The sequence below is a fragment of the Bos javanicus genome, chromosome 2 (assembly GCF_032452875.1).
Source record: "Bos javanicus breed banteng chromosome 2, ARS-OSU_banteng_1.0, whole genome shotgun sequence".
Classification (NCBI taxonomy): domain Eukaryota; kingdom Metazoa; phylum Chordata; class Mammalia; order Artiodactyla; family Bovidae; genus Bos; species Bos javanicus.
Window position 1 is genome coordinate 33,084,381 of NC_083869.1, and position 21,234 is coordinate 33,105,614.

Sequence of the window (21,234 nt, forward strand, 5' to 3'; positions counted from 1 at the left end):
GAAGAACTGCCAGCAGTTTCAAATGGATAAGTCTCAAAGTTAAAAATTCTGGTCCTGGGAGGAGTCCCAAAACTTTTGGGAGTTTTACTTGCACAATCTTGATCAGGCTCTTCTGGTGAATACTAGAGAAAAATTCCCTCTAGAGGGAATTTTGATATTGAAATACATCTGAGCATTCTGTTCTTAGCAAGACCTGACCTCAAGAGAAAATATTTTACCAGAGCCTAAACTATTAGGCTTCTGTCAGAACCTAACTGACTCGAGGGCAAGAAATACTGAATCCCAGTTGGCTTTAGCCATCTGTGTAGGAGAAGGAAATATGCAGTTCCAACCCCCACTATGCTTTTAGGTAGGAAAAGGGAAATACCCAACCCCAGTCCACTCTAGCCATCTTGTCCCACCTAGGGAGTTGGGGGGAGGGGAGGACTGAGAAACCCTTGTTCACAGTCCAGAGTCACAGGATCACTAAAAGACTGAGACCTAATTATAACATCACAGAATGCTTGCCCTGCCCCTCATATCTTACCACCACATTACTAAAGGCCTGTGTACCTCAGTGCCTTTCTTAGTCAAGTCATCAAAAAAAGTTACAAGGCATAAGAAAAGGCAAAATGCACACTGTTTAAAGAAATAGAGCAAGAGTCAGAACCAGACTCAGGTTACCAGAGATGTTATTATCAAGGGGGAAATTTAGAACAATGGTGATTAATATGCAAAAGACTCTACTGGATAAAGTAATGCAAGAACAGATGGGCAGTGTAAGCAGAGGTATGAAAATTCTAAGAAAGAATCAAGAAGGAATACTAGAGATCAAAAACAGTATTACAGAAATAAAGAAATGCCTTTGCTGGACTCATTAGTAGACTGGACACACTGAGAAATGAGTCTCTGAGCTTGAGGATGTATTAGTCGAATCTTCTAAAATGAAAGAGCAAAAGGAAAAAAAACTGAAAAAAATGAAAATATCCAAGAGCTGTGGGACAACTACAAAAGATGAAATATACATGCAGTGGGAATATCAGAAGGAGAAGAAAGAAAGGAACAGAAGTAATAAATGAAGCAATAAGGACTGAAAATTTCCCCAAAGTTAATGTCAGACACAAAACCAGACATGCAGGAAGCTCAAAGAGCTCCAAGCAAGATAAATGCCCAAAGAACCTGCAAAGGAGGCATGTAATGTTCAGACTTCAGAAAATCACAGCTAAAAGAAAAATCTTGAAAGAAATCAGAAGGAAAAACACCTGACTTTTAGAGGAGCAAAGAAAAGAATTACATTCAACTTCTCAGAAAGCATGCAAGCAAGAAAAAGTGGACTGAAATATTTAGGCTATTAAGGGGAAAAAATGTCAGCTGGCATTCTGTACCCTATGAAATTATCCTTTAAAAACAAAGCAAAATAAAGACTTCCTCAGGCAAACAAAAGTTGAAGGAATGTGTTGCTAGTAGACCTTACTATCAATAAATATTAAAAGTCTTTCAGAGAGAAGGAAGATGATACAGGTTAGAAACTTAGATCTACATAAAGAAAGGAAAAGTACTAGAGAAGGAAAAAGTGAAGGTGAAATAAAAGTTTACATTTTTTATACTTAGTTTAACAGGTGATATGTTTTTTTCAAAGTAATAATAGCAGTAGTGCATTCAATTATGTATTCTTACATGTATGTATACTTTTATTATGTATGTTTATTTATATACATATGTACATATATATTTATGATGGGTGTATACTTTAAATATGTATTGTTGTTGTTCAGTCACTGAGTCGTGTCTGACTCTTTGCGACCCCATGGGGTGCAGCATGCCAGGCCTCCAGGTCTCCCAGAGCTTGCTGAAACTCATGTCCATTGAGTTGGTGATGCCATGCAACCATCTTGTCCTCTGTTGTCCCCTTCTCCTCCTGCTTTCAATCTTTCCCAGCATCAGAGCCTTTTCCAATGAGTTAGCTCTTCGCATCAGTTGACCAAAGATTGGAGTTTCAGCTTCAGCATCAGTTCTTCCAGTAAGTATTCAGGGTTGATTTCCTTTAGGAAAATCAACCTCCTTTAGGAGGTTAAAAATGCTTTAACCTCCAGTTTGAAAACATCAATTTGGCATTCAGTGTTCTTTTTGGTCCAACTCTTACATCCACATGTGACTACTGGAAAAACCATAGCTTTGACTAGACAGACCTTTGTTGGCAAAGTAATGTCTCTGCTTTTTAATAAGCTCTCCAGGTGTATCATAGCTTTTCTTTCAAGGAGCAAGTATATTTTAATTTCCTGGCTGCAGCCACCATCCTCAGTGATTTTGGAGCCCAAAATATGAAGTCTGTTACTGTTTCCATTGTTTCCCCATCTATTTGTCATGAAGTGATGGGACCACATGCCATGATCTTAGTTTTTCGAATGTTGAGTTTTAAGCCAACTTTTTCACTCTCCTCTTTCACCTTCATCAAGAGGCCCTTTAGTTCCTCGTCACTTTCTGCCATTAAGGTGGTATCATCTGCATATCTGAGGTTATTGATATTTCTCCCAGCATTCTGGATTCCAGCTTGTGCTTCATCCAGCCTGGCATTTTGCATGATGTACTTTGCATATAAGTTAAATAAGCAGGGTGACAATTATGTATAGACAATTAAGTCTCAATTATGTCTATATATGTATACATCCACTGGATTATCGAAAAAGCAAGAGAGTTCCAGAAAAACATCTATTTCTGTTTTATTGACTATGCCAAAGTCTTTGATTGTGTGGATCACAATAAACCGTGGAGAATTCTGAAAGAGATGGGAATACCAGACCACCTGATCTGCCTCTTGAGAAACCTGTATGCAGGTCAGAAGGCAACAGTTAGAAATGAACATGGAATAACAGACTGGTTCCAAATAGGAAAAGGAGTACGTCAAAGCTGTATATTGTCACCCTGCTTATTTAACTTATATGCAGAGTACATCATGAGAAACGCCGGGCTGGAAGAAGCACAAGCTGGAATCAAGATTGCCGGGAGAAATATCAGTAACCTCAGATATGCAGATGACACCACCCTTATGGCAGAAAGTGAAGAGGAACTAAAAAGCCTCTTGATAAAAGTGAAAGAGGAGAGTGAAAAAGTTGGCTTAAAGCTCAATATTCAGAAAATGAAGATCATGGCATCTGGTCCCATCAGTTCATGGGAAATAGATGGGGAAACAGTGGAAACAGTGTCAGACTTTATTTTGGGGGGCTCCAAAATCACTGCAGATGGTGACTGCAGTCATGAAATTAAAAGACACTTGCTCCTTGGAAGAAAAGTTATGACCAACCTAGATAGCATATTGAAAAGTAGAGACATTACTTTGCCAACAAAGGTCCATCTAGTCAAGGCTATGGTTTTTCCAGTGGTCATGTATAGATGTGCGAGTTGGATTTGAAGAAAGCTGAGTGCTGAAGAATTGATGCTTTTGAAATGTGGTGTTGGAGAAGACTCTTGAGAGTCCCTTGGACTGCAAGGAGATCCAACCAGTCCATTCTAAAGGAGATCAGTCATGGGTGTTCTTTGGAAGGAATGATGCTAAAGCTGAAACTCCAGTACTTTGGCCACCTCATGCGAAGAGTTGACTCATTGGAGAAGATACTGATGCTGGGAGGGATTGGGGGCAGGAGGAAAAGGGGATGACAGAGGATGAGATGGCTGGATGGCATCACCAACTCCATGGACGTGAGTTTGAGTGAACTCCGGGAGATGGTGATAGACAGGGAGGCCTGGCGTGCTGAGATTCATGGGGTTGCAAAGAGTCGGACACGACTGAGGGACTGAATTGAACTGATGTATGCATATATATGTATATATGTGTGTGTAAGTGAAATGAATGACAGTATGGATACAAGGACAGGGTAGAAATTAGATTGTTTTTTATTGTAAGGTACTTGTAGAATGTATGAAGTTGTATAGTGTTTGAAAGTATACTTGGATTAGTGAAAAAGATACATTGCAAACTCTAGGGCAGTCACTAGTAGTAGTGTTAGTCATTCAGTCATGTCCAACTCTTTGCGATCCCATGGACTGTGGCCCGCCAGTCTCCTCTCCATGGGATTCTCTAGGCAAGAATGCTGGAGTGGATTGCCATTCCCTCCTCCAGTGATATTTCTGACCCAGGGATCAAACCAGGGTCTTCTTCATTGCAGGCAGATTCTTTACCGTCTGAGCTACAGGGGAGTCACTAGAAAGCTTCAAAAAAGTTGCATATCTCATATGCTAAGAAAGGAGAGAATTCTGACTCCAGAATTCCACCCCACTACTTGTGATTTATATGTAACTTTTAGTTCAGTTCAGTTCAGTCGCTCAACTATGTCCGACTCTTTGTGACCCCATGAATCACAGCACACCAGTACTCCCCGTCCATCACCAACTCCCGGAGTGCACTCAAACTCATGTCCATCGAGTCGGTGATGCCATCCAGCCATCTCATCCTCTGTCATCCCCTTTTCCTCCTGCCCCCAATCCCTCCCAGCATCAGGGTCTTTTCCAATGAGTCAACTCTTCACATGAGGTGGCCAAAGTATTGGAGTTTCAGCTTTAGCATCAGTCCTTCCAGTGAACACCCAGGACTGATCTCCTTTAGAATGGACTGGTTGGATCTCCTTGCAAGGGACTCTTAAGAGTCTTCAAGTTATTTAATGTCTCTAAGCTTCAGATCTCTCACCAATAATAATTTTTTGTACCTCATGGACTATTTTAGAATATAAATGCAATTATTACTTCTTTTCCTCGGGGATCTTCCCAACCCAGGGATCAAACCCATGTCTCTTGAGTCTGCTGCATCGGCAGGCAGATTCTTTACCACTAGCATTCCTGGCAAATCCCAATACATGTAAAATGCTCAGCACTCTGATTATTGTTGTTATTGCCTTGCTTTCACACAGTAATTTCATCATTATTGTCTAATTAAGGTGTCACAGATTTTTGGAAAGCAAGTTTTATTCTTGGGTTATCATCTTCTCTATCTTCAGTTTCTTCTTATTAAGTTGCACCATGTTCCTTTTGGACATGTCAAACAAACTTTCTCCTGTCATGACTGAACTTTGTGAAAGTTTCCTACTGCCTGCCACGTTTTTCCATTGACACTCAACCGATCCCAATTTGGTCCCTCTTTCTCATTGTATTAAAGTCAATCTCATCAAGGTTGCCACTAAGCTCTCCATTTTCAATGTATATTTTAAACTATGGCTGATTCTTGTTGATGTATGACAGAAAAATCACAAAATTCTGAAAAGCAATTATCCTTCAATTAAATAATTTTTAAAAACCTTAAATACTAAATTAATGTTCCTATAATGATTGAGTATAGAAATCAAGCATTCCAATGCTTTCTCCATTGACTTCAGCAACATAATGTTTTGCTGTTTCTCATATTTATGACTCATTATTATTGGAGCTCTCAAGGATTTTGATTCACATTCCGCATCTTCTTCCTGGTGATATTATTAGTTTTTTCAGCCTCACTTGTGTTCTGTTCATTTAAAGTAGATTCCCAGTTCCCGGAACCAGTTGGGTATTGTTGTTCAGTCACCAAGTTGTATCTAACTCTTTGTGACCCAGTGGACTGCAGCATCCAGGCTCCCCTGTCCTCTGCTGTCTCCTGGAGTTTGCTCAAAAGTTGGGTCTTGCCACCTCCAATATTTCCCCCACAGGTTCTCTCTACTTCTACCCTCATTAAATAAGAAAGTCTTTCATCATTCTAAGATACTCTCTAAGTGTCTATCATGACTTAGATGCCCCCTCTGTAACTCCTCTGTGACAGTCTTGATTTATTACATGCTATTTCTTGCTTATTATTATAGCAGTCTTCAATATCAGAGCACTGACAGTATCCAGTTAACTTTGGCCAAACTTACAATTTTGTTATAACAAATTAACCCACATTCAGTTGCTTAAAACAGGAATAATTTATTCTTAACGGATCAATGGGTCAGATCTTTATGTTAGACGGAGCTCAGGGGTTTTGATCTCGGCTGGCTTATTTTTCCATCTGGTTGTTGGTTGATGTAGACTGAGATAAGCTTTGGGGCAGTTTGACTCTCTTCCACCTGTCTTTCTTCCTCTTCCTAGGACAAGAATATAGCCCAGGCATGGGAATTGTAATGTCACATGAGTGAAAGCAAAGACTCTGATCGCTTCTTGTGTTCTAGGTTGGGAATTAGCCCACCACTTATAGTTTATTTAATTGCGAAAGCAAGTCATGTTGACTTGTACTCAAAGTCATGGAGTGGGGAAACATACTCTGCTTCTTTTGTCCTATGACAAAGGTAGTGGATACAGAGGAGAATGAAGAATTGGAACCAATGATACAAGCTACCACACTGAGTAGCTTCTTCCCAACCCAATCTGTTTTCCTTATTACCACTAATTCTTATAAATGTGAACTGTATCATGTTAATTCCTAGCCTAAAATCTGTTGGTTGCATTTTAGATAAAATACAAACTTCTTCCCTGGGCTCGTCAGACCCTTTATCTGACCTAAACTCCTTTGCCAACTGGAGTATCTATCTGTTCTTTTATGTGCCCCACACTTCCATTTCCCCTTAGGGAACCAGTCACCTCTCCATCATTCCACAGTGTCTGTGTGAGGCACAGAGATGGACATGGGCTGCAGGTTGAACGAACCCTATTGCCCATTCTCTTGCGACAGGAATTCTTCCATTCACGGGAAATATTAGAGTATGGGAGAAACAAGTTTCTCTTTTTACTGAAGTTATTGCAGTCATTTTACTCCCTCATGAAGAGAGCCTGTCAGCAGAATAAAGGCAACATATAATGGAAAGCGGAGATAAGAAATGGAGAATAATAGAGCAAACTCTAAAAAATATTTTCTGATCCTGGATGCAGCCATGTTTGCACTCCTTTTTATTTTTATTTAAAATATAAATTTATTTATTTTAATTGGAGGTTAATTACTTTACAATATTGTATTGGTTTTGCCATACATCAACATGAATCCGCCACAAGTATACACATGTTCCCCATCCTGAACCCCCCTCCCTGTATTCCTTTTTAAATAAAGTCATTTGAATTTAGTTCTGTATTATATAACCAAAAGTTCCTGGCCCAGTTCCACCCACGTGCACATGCTTCTTTGCCCTTCTCCTCTCCAGCCATGGATGGATACTCTCACATGTTTTGTAAGTATAGTATGTTCCAACCCCCCACTGACACTGACTTTGTCAAAGTTTTCCTTGATTTACTAATTGCAAAACCCTGTAATATTTTTTCCTTCTCTCAGCCAGAAATTTTAGTCATTCTTTAAGAACAAACTCAGTGTTAAATGCCATTTTTCCTGTGCAGTCTTTCCTAATCTGTCAGACAAAATTAATCTGTGGTATATGCATGTTTAGAGGTTGTGAAAAGAGAGAAAAAAGAGACCCAGACTACTGTTGCATATTTTGTAATATGATAAATGTGATATTAGAGTTACTCCTCCTATCCATCAGTAAATGAAGTCAGCTCTACCTTCAAAACATACCCAAAATCAGATAACTTCTTTTTAAAAAGCCTATTTATTTTTAAATTCATCTCGGTTGCACCTGGTTGTGGCACACAGCATCTTCAGTCTTCACTGTGGCGAGCAGGATTTTTAGTTGCAGAATCTTTAGCTGCAGTAGTGGCATGTGGGATCTAATTCCCTGACCAGAGATCAAACCAGGACCCCCGCATTGGAAGCATGGAGTCTTAGCCACAGGACCACTGGGGAAGTCATAACTTCTTATAACGTCCAATATCACATCACTCATTGACTGTTATAAGAGTGCCTACTGTATCTCCCTGATTCAGCACATTCTGTCCCTGTAATATCAAGTGACATCTGTTCACAAGCTTGTCTCTAGGGCCCTGAACAATCTTGCCTCTCTTCCATCTCCTTGATTTCATCCCCTTGCTCACTCTGCTCTGGGTATAAGAACTTTCTACTGCTTCCCACATTCATCACACATGTTTTTGACCCAAGGACTTAGTAGTTGCTGTTCTTTCCATGAATTCTCTTCCTCTAAATATCTGCCTGAGTTTTCTCTCACCTTCTTCAGATCTTTGCTGGAATGTCATCTTAGTGAGGTCTCATGAGGTAAATGTATTTAAGGCTCGGGCCTCCATCCTCCTTCCTTGCACTATATTCTGTGTAGAACTTATATAACATGGCTTCCCTGGTGGGTCAGACTTTAAATAATTTGTCTGCAATGCAGGAGACCTGGGTTCGATCCCTGGGTTGGAAATATCCCCTGGAGGAGAGCATGGCAACCCACTCCAGCATTCTTGCCTGGAGGACATATATATATATATATATATATATATATATATATATAACATATCATATATCATACTTATATATTTTGGTTTTTGTCTATTTCTACTCACTGGGATATAAGCTCAATGAGGTGAGATCTTAATTTTTGTTTGTCTATTTATTTAGCTATTCAGTGTTCTTGCCCCATTGCCTAGAATAGTGTCTGATACACAGGAGGCTCTTAAATTTGCATAAAATAAATAAGTGAAGGAACACACTTACCTTTGTATATGTCTCATCACTGTACTAGGCTGTGACAGTCAGGAACTACATGAAATTTATCCTTTTCTCTGCCTTCTACCCCCAGTGGACATCAGAGCCCTTAATAGGTATTCAGTGAATGGATTTGTGTGTGTTTAGTTTTTTTATTGTTGTTGTTTTTGTTTTAGGTACCTACAACTAGTGAGTGTTAGACCTGAAAATAAAACCTACATATTTTAAAACCAAGTCTCTTGATGGCTGTTTTCTTCATATGACAATGAATCTAGGCCTCAGAAAAATCTGGCTGAGGATATCTGAGTGTGATCCTTTGATTTTTCAGAAACAATATCAAATGGTGATTTCCTGACTTTATCAAAAACAGGTTTTAGGTTTGAATCATATGTGAGAATTTAAGAAAATTATAAAAATCAAAGGGTGAAGAAATACTTGGTTGTACCTTAAGAGAATGAAGAAAGCAATCATAATATAGAGTTTTCAAGATAACTCAGCATTCTTTTCCAGAATCCTAGTCTTACTGTAAGGAGACTAATATCCTACTATGATTATTACTCTTTCCTCTGCTACCGTTAGTTACCATTATTGAGCTGTCTTACTTGCATATCTTATTTAATTCTCAAAACTTTCCTGTGTGGTGATTACTATTTATTAAGCACATTTTATGGAATAAGAAATTGAGACTCAGAGTAGTTATACAGTGTTCTCGAGGTTGCAGAACTAGTAAAAGTTGACATTAGGATTTGAGCACAGACTCATCTTCTTTTTCTTTTAATGTATGATATGAAACCTATGACATTGCTCTAAAGTCTTAACCTAAATAATTGAGTTCTTCCAGGGTATAATGTAGCATTCTACTGAAGAAATTTCAATACAGCTCAATTAATTGATTCAGTATGTTATGTCAGCATTTTTTTCTTATATTATAATATTTTAGAAAATTAAAAAAGAGAAAACTATAACAAGATTATCAGAGACAATAGGATTCTATGTGTGTGTGTTTTTTTTAATTTATTTATTTGGCTGCACCTGATAACATGTGGGATTTTAGTTTCCAGACCAGGGATCAAACCCACATCCCCTGAAGCAGAAGCACAGAGTCTTACCACCGGACTTCCAGAAAGTACCTTATATGTTTTTAAATTGTAATGATAAGTGAAGATAATTCAGTGAATTTTCTAAGGATAAAGTAACACAAAGATTCATTTTGAAATCTGGTCTACTATAAGATATTATATGAACTACTAGGCTTAAAAATTAATAAACATAACTCTGTTTCCAGGAAAAATTAATGTTGTACTAGTTTAAAGTAGAAATCCTCCTTGAATTGCTTTCGAAGGTGATTAAATGGGGAAAAATAAAATTTTGTAATGGCAGGCATACATCTTATTATATACCTGATTTTCTCACAAAAGCCCTTTAAACTGGGCATTTGATTCTATTTTGAAAGATAAAGAAGCTGATGCTCAGAGGGATAAAATAATTTGCTGAAGGTTTCCAAACCAGGTAATTATAGAACCTGGATACAGTCCCCAAATTACCCTGGCATTGGTCAACTCGATTTTCTTGTTCTGTGCTTCTAAATGTTGAATCTGTGGTGAACTGGAAAAAGAATGGTGGGGGATGAAATCACATGAAATCAGTAGCTGGGTCAAGTAGGTCCTTGTAGCCCATTAAGAGTTGGACTTGAGTTTGAATGAAATGGAAAATCACTAGAGGCTTCTGAGTAGAGACACAACTCAATCTGACTTAGGGGTAACACTGTTATTCTTAGTGTTCTCTTAAAAATAGACTCTAGGATAATGAAGATGAGATAGGGAGACTAGGGACTGTTGCAGTAATCTATGTGAAGAATCTAGTTTAAATCATATTTTTATGATAGAACCAACGGGATTTATTAATAGACTGGGTATTCATAGTATCATGCTGTATGTAATATCTATCTTCCCTGCTTTCTCTACTCTACATAAACACGTTATACTTTTGTCATAGTCAGATTTGTATTTTGGAAAGGAAAATGGGGAGAAAGTATTAGATGAAAATATATATAACTAGAAGTAAGGAGACCAATAAGGAGGAACAGATTAAGTCTGTTGCAATAATCATAATGATAGATCATGGTGACTTGAACCAAGAGAATGGTGATGGATCTGGAGGGAAATCCATTCATTTAGGATAGGAATTAATGACTGATTTGTAATAAAGCATATAAGAGAAGAATGATTCATAGCTTTCTGACTTAAGTACTGGTTTGGGTGATAATGCTTTTCTAAACTGAGCATACAGGAGACAGACATAGGTTAAATATGGAAGATGGGGGAGGACAATATGAATTCAGCTTTGGAAACAGTGAATTCAGGATTCTTATCGGGGATCTAGGTGGTTTTCAATGAAAGAGTGAGTTCATGAGGTTGGTCTCAGAGGAGAAATCAGGGCTAGGGTAGCCTCATCGTAATACAGATAATTAAAGTCAAGAGAACAGATGATACCATCCAAGTAGAACGTTTAGAATAGTCAGAACAAAGGTTTGGAGACAGAGTTAATGGGAATACTTCCATTTTAGGAGTGGGCGAAGACAAAGGATTCTAAGAAGCAGGGTGAAAAAGAGTGGCTAGAGGGGGCTGGGGTAAAATTATGAAGATTGAGTATGGGAAAGACAAGGGAATGAGAGTGTGTCTGGTTAACAGTGTCAAATACAAATGTCAGATGTAAAAGAGTAACAGTAAATCAAGGATTGAAAGTAAATCTAGAGGATTTAGCAAATGGAATTAGCCATGACCTTGCTAATTTCAGTGGTGAGGAGGGAGCATACTATAGTTGGCCTGTCTACTTGAGAAGGAGCTCCTGTAGCATGGTGCTGAGTTCTTGAATTTTTGTTCAAATCCTGTCTCCTTTTCTCATCTCATGGTATATCAAACAATAGAGATTTGAGATTTGACTGTCCATCTGAAGTGGTGACTTAAACTGCAACAGTAAATCATGGACTCCTCGTTGTATGTGCTCTACCCCTTATGCCTCTTAAAAAATATTATCCTCAATTAATTTTCACTGAGAGACTAAGACAACTGGAATATATAGTATCTTGAATTGCATTTGTCATTTCCTGCTTAATCATAGATGTCTCATCTTATTTTTAGTGCCACTAAGAATTACTATCTTTGGAAGCTAATCACTGCAGAGTCACCGAGTGTCAGTTATTTGTGACTTGTACAATCTATTTTGATGACCGTACAACTTACATCCAAGGAATGCCACATTCCAGTGTGCTCTGTTGGATGACAAGATCATTTTACACTGAATTCCAAGTCTCTACAGTCTACCACTAATATATCTGGATGTGAATACCCTAATTTGTGAGCTACATAACTCCTTTGTTCCCTTGCAATAGATGTTGTATTAAACTGTCCTTCATCCCCCAAAGACAGTGTTCCTTCCCTATAAAACACCCCATTATACCCGAGTGCAGTGTAGGGCTTTTGTAGTCTCACTCAGACCTCCATTCATGTCCTCTCTAATAAAGACCTCTTTGTAACACAGACATTAGTAGAATTCCTTAAAATCTCAGGTTCTCTGGAAGAATTCTAAAGAGAAGAGGGGGAAACATTAGGATTTATATTTGGTACAAATAAAAGACTGATCAGTTCAAGATATTGTACCCTGTACAGTAAGGCCAATGAGATGAAAAATCTGTGTGCCTGTTTTTTTCATTACATTGTTCTGATGATAGTGTCTCTCCTCTTTGCCTGCATTAATGGTGTTTACCTACTTATTTTTTTTATACCTTTCACCTTTGGCCTTATTTTTTTTCAAGAAACTTATGCACACCCAGAGACCAAACATTTCCATAAGCTAGCTACTTTTTATCAAATAAAACATTTGTAGAAATAAAAGAATTTCTGGATTTTAGAGTTAAGATTCCTACCCCTACCTACATAACATTTCAAAGGAGATTAATTTTGACTTTGAAAGCAAACATATCTTTTCCTTGATTTTGTCTAATACCTAATTTGACTTTTTCTCATTTTTTTTTTCTGTTTGTTAAAAAAAAACTGAAGAAAGGAAGAAAAAGAGAAAGAAAGAAGGGAAGGATGGTAGGCAAAAGAAAGGAAGGAAAGAAATCAGAGTGAAGAAAAGTCAGGCCAGAGATTACATTAGGCTGAGGCAAATGGTATTCACCTTTTATAGTCCCTATGTTTTATAATGAAGATACTTCATTGAAACAATGATGCATACTTCAAGGGTTCCCTGGAGAGCCGTGAATCCTGTTTGGAGAGATTCATGAATATGTGCATTAGCACAATCCAACTGGAACTTGCCCTTAAAAAACGAACCACAAGAGAAGCTGATCAGTTTCCGCTTATGTATATAATCAGAAGGTTATCATATTATCTCCCTCTCCACGGGAAAAGCAGATGCGTACTTTTCGACCACCTTAAGAGAAGAAATGCCAAAGGGAACAGCAATTTTTTCCTCCTCTGTGATGTTCATTATGTGACACCCACACAGAAACCTTTTAAAACTAGTCTTTGGCAAAAAGAGTGGAAAATGAATATAGGCTTGATTTTGCAAAATGAATTTTTTTTTTTTTTTTTTTTTGCTTAAGATGAATCATAGCACAAACCTTCAAAACATATTTCTGCCCTAATTTGCTGAAAGTCATTAATAAAACTGCATTGAGTTCACAGAGTGCTAGAGACTGCATATGAGCCAGATATTTCAGAGTCAAAGCTCACAGAAAGTACATGAGATTCTGTGCCTTAAAGATGAATGAGGGACACATGGAAGATCTTGAAGTAGTAGTTTATTTAAAGTACAGCGAATTCCATGAAAAGATTTCTAACCAGCAGTTGGTGCCCAAGTTTCAATATAAATGGCAGTCCACCACTAAGCTAGTGACAATGATAAACAGTATCCAGGTTTATCTGCAGATTTATCTTTATCCATGAATTCCAAACAAAATGGAGAGTTTAAAAAGAAGGAAAACCCCCCAAACTTCAATCATCACATAAAAACAGCAGAGAAAAATTTGTTACCTATAGACTGATGTTTTTAAATGATCATCTATGCTGTGCTAAGCAGAGATAGTATTAGCAAATGTGAAAAATTATTATGGAAAATTTGAGCTTTATATACCGATTTGAGAAAAATGGTGCTGAGTTACTTAGTAAAGACCTTAAGTAGTTTTGTATGCATTGTTGTTATTGTATGTTCTGGGTTGTGGGTTCAAGCCTGTGAGTGTTTACAGCATGTTGTGGAAACACAAAGGAGCAAAATAATTGTTTCAAAAAGAAGAGTATAATTATTTTAATGTTAAAAACTAAATTGCTGTCAGGCAGTTTCTTTAACTTGTCACTTAGTCACTACTTAGGCACCTGGTAATGAGTCACCGGAAGCTGTTTCGATTTATCATTTCTAGTCCCCACATTTGAGGAGAAAACAGTGTTTAAACTTGTCCCTTATATTCTCAAACCTCTAGATGCGAAGGCTTCCTGGACATTTCAGGCCCTCCTAAAGTAATGTGAGTCTGTATACTCAGGATGTAGGGAAGGGCTAAGGGAACATTGTTAATTTGAGAGGGTACAATGGTGTAGTCCTGCATTTAAATTATTTCTAACTTTCTACCAGAAGTTGTATTCATGTTTTGGAAAATTAGTACTTAGCCAAGCTCTGAGGAAGAAAGCATTTTATTTAGTAATAGTTCAAATAATGCAGTAAAAATGTCTCTCTGTGCATTTGAACTGGCCCTGGTGGCCTGATTCAGTATTTTGCCCATTTTCTTGGCTTTTCAAGCTTCACACACACAAAAAGAAATTGTACAAAACACTTAGCACTATTTTTTCCATAGCTGGTAATGGGGCTTTCACAGCTCAAAGGCAAGGAAAAATTATCTGGAAAGGTGAACAGGTTTTAAGAAAAACTAGAAAATTCTCCTCATACATTTTAGACTCAGCTTTCTGCCCCTTTCCTGTGATTTAAATCTAGTCACTAGAACGCCTGCAAGAAATTCTGAATATAATCATACAAACTGACCCACAAAAACAAGTTCCATAGAGAATGGTGTTAAAAGAAAGACAGCTATTACTGACAGGGTTTTATGTGTGTGTGTACTTCTGTATATAATCTCTCTCTCTCTCTCTATCACCCAAACTATCTCAGCATTCACATACGCACCAGAGAAAATGCAGCTTTGAACTCCTTTTGCAAGTAAGTCCCATCCTAGGATCTTAGAAGTTTTATCTTGTGCAAAACGGGAGTTTTCAACAGTGACACAGTCATCTGTTTGGTGAAAACAGGGCTAGATAGTGAATTGCAGCTTCTGTGTGTGACTGTGTGTGTGCACGCATGTAGGCGAGGTGGTGGTGAGAGAGGGAAGGTCAAAGGGTAAATTCCAATTGCTGCCACATATTTTTATGAGCTGAGTTATACCCAGCTTCTAGCCTGGAAAGGGGAAGAGGATCTTAGAAAGGGAAGTAACCTGAGTGGGCAGGTCAGGAAAATCCTGAAAAAGAGCTCTTTTAAATTCCCAGTTAATTGCTCCCCAACCTGCCATATCCATCCATTTTAATTTTTATTTTATTGTTCTAGGACTTGAAAAGATCCGTTTGCTCTTACAGGAATCCCAGTAAAATCTGGATTGCCAACGATGAAGTTCTCTTGGAGGATTCACTTCCCTTTTCTCCCTTTGGTATTTTTTCCCCTTGTTGGAGAGGTGAGGGATGGAGCATCATGGAAAGTCAGAGAGGAGGTGGAGACTACGCGGGGAGTTAGTTCCCAGACCAAGGCTGACAAAGCATTGATACTGCGGGAAAGAAAATGCTAAACAGAGCCGGGGAGAAAAAGACAGGAGGGGCCCCAGGAACCCAGCTTTGTCAGAAGCTTTCCGTACCCAACCCGCTCTCTGGCAAACGTAGAGGCTATTTTCTGCCTTTTACAAGAGGTACTGCCAGGAGGTGGGGGGCGGGAGAAGAAAAGAAAAGCTGATGCCGAAATCAAGGAAGAAACAGCAGAAGGGTCAGGGGCAACAGTCAAGGCAGAAGCAGCTGCCGCGGCCGGCCCAACACCGGCATAAACCCGTCCTGGTGGCGCAGGCAGCGGCCGCCGAGGTGACAGCCCGAGTGGCAACAGCTGTGAGGAGGCCCGGCTTCTCCTCGGGGCCGCAGCGCCGGGGGTCAGAGTGGGGAGTCCCTATCGCTTCCATCTTCTGAGCAAGCACATTCTTCTCATTCCTTCACTCTCGCCTTCTCAACGTCAGCTGACCGGCTGCTGCCTCTCCCTCGCCTTGGGGATTGGCAAAACCGCCTTTCTTTTTTCCGCGGAGCACGCCGGTGACACCCGGATTTGTTCTAGTCGGTGTCCCTGCGGCCTCAGGCGTGAGCTGCCTGAGCCAGTTAGACCTGGGCCTCTCTCGCGTCTGTCTACGGGGTGGCCCATCAAACCCAAAGCATTTGGTGGGTGAAATTGCCGGGGACTAAACAAGACCTTAATTTTCAAAGTTGATGGGGATAAACCTAGGCATCACTTGAGAGGGTGACCAGCTCCAAGCCACCGAAAGATGAACAAATGAGGCAATTTCAGTATTATCAGACACAACATTATGACCTTTTTTGTTGTAAAAGGAACTCAAATGTAGCTACAGATTGAATGAAGTGATAGGCCGTAAAAGGGCAAGAGGGAAGAGGGAAGGGATAATAGGCACCGTCCATTTGAGCCTGTTACACTTACTGTTTCAAATCTATTCAGACCGTGTTAGTGGCAAATACACAGTTTACCGGCAATAATAAATGAGGGAAGGAGTAAAGATAAATCTTAGGGAGTGCGGTGGTACATTCAGAGTAGTGACAATTGTTGTTTATTTGCCTTTTTTCATGAAAATTAGGGCAAGCCTATATGTGAGACATATCTTTATATATATATATATTTTTTTTTTCTCATGTTTTTGGAAGTCAGGGTGAGTGGAGGCATTCAACTTTATTTTCCTTAATTAGGTAAACAAAAAAATCAATAAGCCTTTTTAGTATGGATTTCTCTTCCTTAGTAAATATTCAAGCAAAACGAACTGTACATTTTCGGCATTTATAATCAACCTGTTTGCCTTCATTAAGCCTATCCCATATGACTTTTAAATTCTACTCTACAAGTTTACAGTATTTCATATATATGAACTTTAACCCTTCTGTACAGTTACATTGTCTTTATACACTTGGTCACGTAACAATTGAAGAGGTTAGGCAAGTTGTTCACTTGCTGGAGATTTAAATTAATTGTTTTTAAAGTATAAGTGCCTGTACAGCAAAACTGGGGATTTCCCCATAGTTTGGAAGCTACCAGCCTCACAATTAGCCATAAGTAGGTGCATTTTTGAGTGGGAAGGACAAATAAGCCAAACTTCAAAATTTCAACCTGTGCACATAAGATAATTGGTTTCAATTAAATGAAGAAATTAAAATATTTTAAGTGGGAAAGAAGTTGGTGCTTTAAATTAGAAGAGGTAATTATTTTATGTGACTAAAGTATACAGAAGAAGTAATTGTCTATTTTGAAGTTTTAAAATGCATTACATTTTATTATTTGGTTATTTGAAATGGAGTAAAATAATTACAAGTAACATTGCATTTGTCACAGAAGTGAATGTGATCAAGATACTCATTTGTATTAGAAAAACAATTATACTACATTTAGGTAAATTATTTTATGTAGCTCAACAACATGATGTTGTTTTAGAAAATTCTAAAAAGAATTCTCTTAAGGACAATTAATTAATAGACTATTAGATCATTTAAATACTTTTTTCAATGTGAAATTGAAGGAATTTTTATAAAATGATATGTTAGATTATATGAAAGCTTATATTTTGTTAAGAATATTATTTAAGTAGCTATAAAAAGAGGAAGAAGGAGAAAGTCTTTATATTTCTGTGGTGAGCTGAGTAAATAGAATTGTTGTATATCCAATTTCATTTAGACACTATATTTTTGCAGTGTAATTTTAGGATTTAGATGTAGTTTAGGATGTGTCACTTAATATGGACGTGGAGTTTTGTTCTTCATTGGCTCTTTTGGCTAGAAGAAAACCAAAGATTTATTCATTCATGGATTGATCCTAATTTGTGTGTTATTTTATTGTTACAGATCTTTTCTAGACACAGTGATATTTTTGTGAAATTCATATTACAGTATTTTTATAAAATAATATATACTGAGAGACTGATTTCACATGACAGAAACAAACTTTAGCATCACATAGTTTAAAAATGTGTCATTTTAAATGTACACTAAAATTGCATTTTATTTCTTTCTAGTCAAACAAAAGCTCTCTGAATGAAGATTCAGAGATTTCGTGGGCTTTGTCTAAATTCAAAGTGCCCTCTACTGTCAAAAATGTGTACTACTGAGAAAGAGAAAATTTGACAAGTCTGAAATAAAAATCTAGACAGTGAGAGACAGATGGAAGAAAACCAGGAAAGGTAATGGCACTCAGCCCTGGGGCAATTCAGTTTGGAATGTTCCGTCAGTAAATAGTTATGCTCCCATTTCAAGTTAAAAGTTACTTAAAATTATTCGTATTTTGTGACTGCTGCCTCATGCTTCTTTGCTTTTAGTTTTGATTTCAAAAGTGCAATTTCACTTTGGTGTCACTGTATGTTTTAGTCTGATGATCCAAACAGTGTATGTTATAAATGCCAGGATAAATGTAAAAACTACCTATACCCTGTTACGTTTATACTCTTGAGGAATATTGTTCAGAGGTTCTTTCTGTACTTTTAAATATTAGAACACTTTTATTTTAACTATTGATTGTATGTACTTAAAATGAAAAACATTCATCATTACTGTGATAAAATAAAGCTAAGTGGTAAGTTGATCCATTGTGGGGAAAAAAGTCAGCCAGACTTTAAAAAATATCATGCAAACAAATAAAATGGTCATGTATTTTGTTTACTCTTAAGATATTTAAACATTATGAAAATAATTGTAAGCATATTCTATGTGTTTAAGTGTAAGCTTGTTACAATCTTTTAATTAAATTCAGTGACGCAAAGAAAATTTTGCCATAAGAAATTCAGATTATTCCATATTGTTGTTTTATAATATAATATTTTAATATTTTACAGTGTACCACAGAGCTGTGAAACTTCAAGTTTGAGATATACAATTTTAAAAATGGTTACTGACTTGTTTTTTATTTATTATATTGAAAAGAACATTTTGATGGAATTTTTAGCTTTTTATAATAAAATCAATAATTTGAAGTGAAATTAAAGAGGCACCGACATAACTGAGGGAAGGAAAAACTCACAGTTTATCATGTCCAACATGCATAACAGTTTTTGGCTAACTAGCTCTATGAAATATTTGGTCTATATTTCAAGCAAAAACAAGCTAGAAATATAGATAATTGGGAGTGGGGATTTGATACAAAAATCAAGGCTTTAAAAAAAAATCAGGGCTTTAGCTGTTATGTAAAATGCATATAGATTTGGTTTTTCAGTTTCATCAGCCACTAGGGATTTTAGGTGTGATTGTTGGGTGGAGAAACCCAGAGAGTGAGTTTCAGTAGAGTAGACCTCAGGTAGCCTCCCTGTTTGCAGAGCTTGCCTTCTCTTTGCCTCTTAAGTGCCTCTGGTAGGTTTCTAACACACATCCCAGATGTCCAAGCTGCCTTTTATGAAGAACAAAGGCACTCAGATAGTACTTATTATTAATGTTTTCTTGATATAAAGGGTTGTATCTAGTAGGGGGCTTGTATGCCAAAAACAAATGAATGGACAAGGAAACAAACGGACACATGAATGAAAGAGAGAGGCAAAATGGTGGTTCTCTGGTCACAGAATTTACAGGTGATTTGAAAGAGAATCTTGTCGAGTAAAACAGCATTTTATGCCATCAAATTTAAAGTTTCCTCTGTTTGAAGAAAACAGCACACCATTCTTCTCAATTGTTTGAAAAATCCAGGAGATACAATATATCTAAATGTTTCCTCTGGCTATTTTCAATGCTTGAAAGCAAATCTGTTAACCCAAGTATCTACTTGAGCCTAATTTCTATGGAATCACCATTTCTCTTATAAGTGGTCAGTTATTTTCTACTCTTTGGAAATTAATTTCATTTGTAATATTAATCCTAGGCTCCATAAAAGATGTATTCACATTATAAAAAGTCTAATACAATGATAATACTAAAAGACTAACTAAATGTTTGATGCTTCTCCTTCTGTTGCTTTTTAGAATCAACTCTTCACTTCTGAATTCACTTTGCTTGTCTAAGTTGCTTCTGTCATGTTTAATTCTTTGCAACCCTATGGACTGTAACCTACCAGGCTCCTCTGTCCATGGGACTCTCCAGGCAAGAATACTGGAGTGGGTTGCTGAGCCCTCCTCCAGGAGATCTTCCCAACCCAGAACTTGCATCTCTTATATCTCTTGCATTGGCAGGCAGGTTCTTTACCACTAGTGCCACCTGAGAAGCACTGAATATACCTTGAGATAGTCTAATTTCTAGTCAATCTAATCTTATCTAATGTAATTAATAACAGAGCCTTGCTCTTCAAAATAAATACTCTTCATCATTATGAGTCCGCTTAGGAAAACTTTAAATAAGGGGGTTCAATGCCCTCTAGCCTATATCCTCAGGTTGGCCCATGGAACTCTTTCTTCTTCTAACAGGAGAAAATGTTGCAAAGATAGGAAAAACAAAAACAAAACAAAAAAACCCAAAAACTGGCTCCTTGAAGAAGTTGCTCTTTATTTCTTATGGAACCTGGGAGCTACTCTCTCTCTTGTTCTTTTTAGGACCTATTGTCCAACTGTATAGTTTCTGTGGAGTGCACAGTATCTTTCTGATAAATTCCATTCCTCTATAAGCTAGCCAATCAATTGCCTTTGTTGGTAACCAAATAAATCTAACTGTCACAATCTATGCCTTTCTCAGTGAGCAACTCATAGATTCATAGGTGATGTTTACAGAAAGTTCATAGACTTTCATTTCATGATAGAGAAGCTTGATTGAGTAGGGAACTTGGCCAAAGCCACATAGCATCAAGCATGCTACAATGAACTCAGACCTTGCCTCCTAATGGCCAGAGAATTGTACCAAAGCATGAATTAATGACCTGCATTCCCATGAGCTGCTGGGTTTTGTGTCTAGTTTCATTGACATAAATTCCTGCTTTTCTCTTCCTCACAAACTAATATTGAGAACATTTTTGGATACATAGAAATGAAAATTATGTAATGGAGATCAAACCATTTTAGGAAATGAAATATTATGATAAATTGATTTATTTGTAGTATATGTAGGACTCTAATGTTACAAAGTTTAGTGCAAGAAATTTCTTTCCTCAAGGAAGCAAAATCCAGTGTATTTAAATAGGGGAGAGGCCGTGCTTGGATTGTGTATGTTTAGGTATCTGGAGAAATAACAACTATCTGTTAACAACTTGATAGATATACAATGAAATCTTTCTCTTTCTTAACAAAAGTTGTTGTAGATAGAAGTAAGAATTGTGGAAAATTACCTTTTTTTTTAATACATCAATAGTAACAAAGCATGTCACAAGCATTTAATAAAGGGATTATCGTAGACTTTATACATACCTAGGAACCAACAGAAAAATCTCAAGGGACAAATCATTAAACCCCATTCTTCAGTATTAACCTGCACAACAGCTCAGGAAACATCTCTGAGGGTGCAAGGCATTTATTAGAAGCATGTTTAGGAATCTCTGACTGT